Raw genomic sequence first — 2,878 nt, 5'->3', positions numbered from 1 at the left:
AGTAGTATGGGGCTAGCCCAAAGTGATATAATGTATAGGCCTGTTATGGTTCGGGGCTTTTCATCTTTCAGCTGCCTGCGTGCATGTTGGAGGTGCAAAGACTCCTGAGCATGTAATGTTAATTTTACCTGTTATCATTGAATAAATCAGCACTGTTTTGAAGTTACTCGGACTGCTTCGTCTCTCAGAGTTAACGGTGAAAAGAACTGGGTCCAACACCGGAATCTCTTTTTCTTCTCTCTTCTCCAGCAGCTTGTCTGAAGGAGGGAGCCCTGGGTTGTGTTCTGTAATCCTTTTATATATACCGTATATATATATATTTTTTGTAAATAAACCAGCACTAAAATCAAGAAAGACTGACTCCTTCATTATTCAGATCTGTCCAATAAAAAAACTGGGGTATAACACTTCTATGACCTGAAAAATGACTGGCTTTTAACAGTCTGTAGCTAAATATTGGAAGAGCAGAGTGGCAATAACCTGATAAAGGCCTCCTGTCCAACAGCTTTGTGTGCCAACTCACTTTATTGTGGACTGCTTTCCAATGAATTTGACAAACATTCTTTGGCATTTTTCTGTGCAGAGACTTTTCTGTTTGTGCTCTGCTTAACAGTCTGTTCTTAGCTCATTAAGATGAATTTGAATAATAAATAATGAAGCATTGCCATTTGTAAACTGAAAAAACTTAGAAAAAATCAACTGGACTTAGATTTCTAGGTTGAAGACGTTTCACCTTTCATCCAAGAGGCTTCATCAGTTCTGACTGACTGGTGTTGAGCCGAAGATATTTATCCCCCTCGGTGGTGTTTCAGTCCTTTGAAGGCCAACAATGTCCCTTAACGACTGAGTCGTTGCAGCCCAGTATCGGTGAGAGTCGTTACCTGTCTTTGAATCCTCCCCTGTCGACCGATGCCTATTGTCCTGGTGGGCATGTTTGGGCAGAGATCTCAAAACAGGGTTGTAGATGGAAGACAAGTTGTGTCTTAGTCCACCACCCCTATGTAGTGAGGGGTGTTTTATTTTTACAAAAATAGCTTCCTTAACTCTTCTCTCAAACCAGCTATGTTCTCTGGAGAGGATCTGGACTTCACTGTCCTCAAAAGAATGTCCTTTGTCCTTCAGGTGTTCTTCAGGCACCTGTGTTCTTATATTGATGAATCTCATGTATTCCTACTGTAAGTTAAATGTGTGTGCCAGTTGTTCCTAATTAGCATAGATTAATGTCCCGTCAATGCCCATAAAGGTCATGAGACTGCAGGGCTGTGTGCATACATCTAACAGAAACTGAAAAGAGAAGTTGAGAAAGCCAGGAATGCTACAATGAAAATCTAAAGACAGTGGAGCAACAAAATCCAAACCAAAGAAAAATTTGAGTAGTTAGGAAGTCGAGCTGCTGAGTAAACTGTTTCTACTGTCAGTGATTATTGCTAGTTTCCTATAGTTCTCTGGTCAGTGCTTTGCTATGTTAGGTATTTTTAGTCAGATAGAAATTGGATAGATACTTTATGTATTAGAAATGTTTAGTGGAGATAGGATGTCTAGTTAGACTGTTAAATGCTTAGTCATGCTTATGAGTTTCTACAGGGTACATCTGGTCAAGGATAACTAGAGAGAAGAGTTGATGACTGTCAGCAGACAGGGTGTTTAATATTATTATTATGACGTGTATAACTGTAGCCTTAGCCATAATAGGTTCTTATGTTTAAGCCACGACATGTTACTAGAGGTCGTGAGAATGTTTTTAGCTACACACCACTTAACCAACAGACACACACATTGCTTCATGTTTTAACTACTGCTATGGCCAGCTGCAAAGCAGGTAACAGGTTGACGTTTCTGTGTAGTATGGGGCTAGCCCAACCGAGGGGATATAATGTATAGGCCTGTTGGGTTCAGGGTCTTTTTCATCTTTCATCTGCCTGCGTGCAGGTTGGAGGTGCAAGATGCCTGAGCGTGTAATGTTAATTTTTGCCTGTGTTCATGGAATAAATCAGCACTGTTTTGTAGTTACTTGGACTGTCTCGTCTCTCAGAGTCAGTATGGTAAAAAGTATCGGGTACAACAGCTAACTGGTCAGTGAATGCCAGCAGTGTGTGAATACATTGTAAGTGCCGATTTTTGTGATTCATGTCTGATAGAGGTGGTCATTGTTGTACTCGAGCCTGATTTAGTTTGGACTTGAGCATTGATAACTCAGACTTGGACTCAGACTCAAGTGTTGACTGCATTTTGATTCAGAATTTGGAGATGAGCACTTGTTTTGTAATAGGCCATAGTAATTTGACTTAAGACATTGGCACTGATATTCATATTGTTCACTTCTGAGTAGAGGGTATGTTTGTGTGTTTACAAGTACATTTGTTTGGCTATTTTGTCACATACAGTAAGCGCCTTTTAAAATGGCGAGAGGCCTTGCTGACTCAGGCTTGGGTAACAGTGACTGGACTCAGGCTATTCATTGACTTCAACTTGATTCAGACACTGGGGGCTCAACTTGACTTGCACTTGAGGTTTAGTGACTTGACTACAGCGCTTGAGTTGACAGTCTAATTTGGTTGGAATTTTTTTTTTTTCTATTGTTGGTCTTTGGTTCTTGTTACCATTGCTAACTCTGAGAGACGAGACAGTCCAAGTAACTTCAAAACAGTGCTGATTTATTCAAAGGATCACAGGTAAAATTAACATTACACGCTCAGGCATCTTCCACCTCCAAACTGCTCACAGGCAGATGTAAGATGAAAGACCCTGAACCCACCAGGCCTATACATTATATCCCCTCGGTTGGGCTAGCCCCATACTACACAGAAACGTCAACCGAGACGTCTCTGTTGCCAGCTTTGCAGCTGGCCATAGCAGTAGTCAAAACATGAAGTAAATC

This window comes from Monopterus albus, unplaced genomic scaffold (assembly GCF_001952655.1).
Source record: "Monopterus albus unplaced genomic scaffold, M_albus_1.0 scaffold41.1, whole genome shotgun sequence".
Lineage (NCBI taxonomy): Eukaryota > Metazoa > Chordata > Actinopteri > Synbranchiformes > Synbranchidae > Monopterus > Monopterus albus.
Note: the sequence above shows the minus strand (reverse complement) of the source record.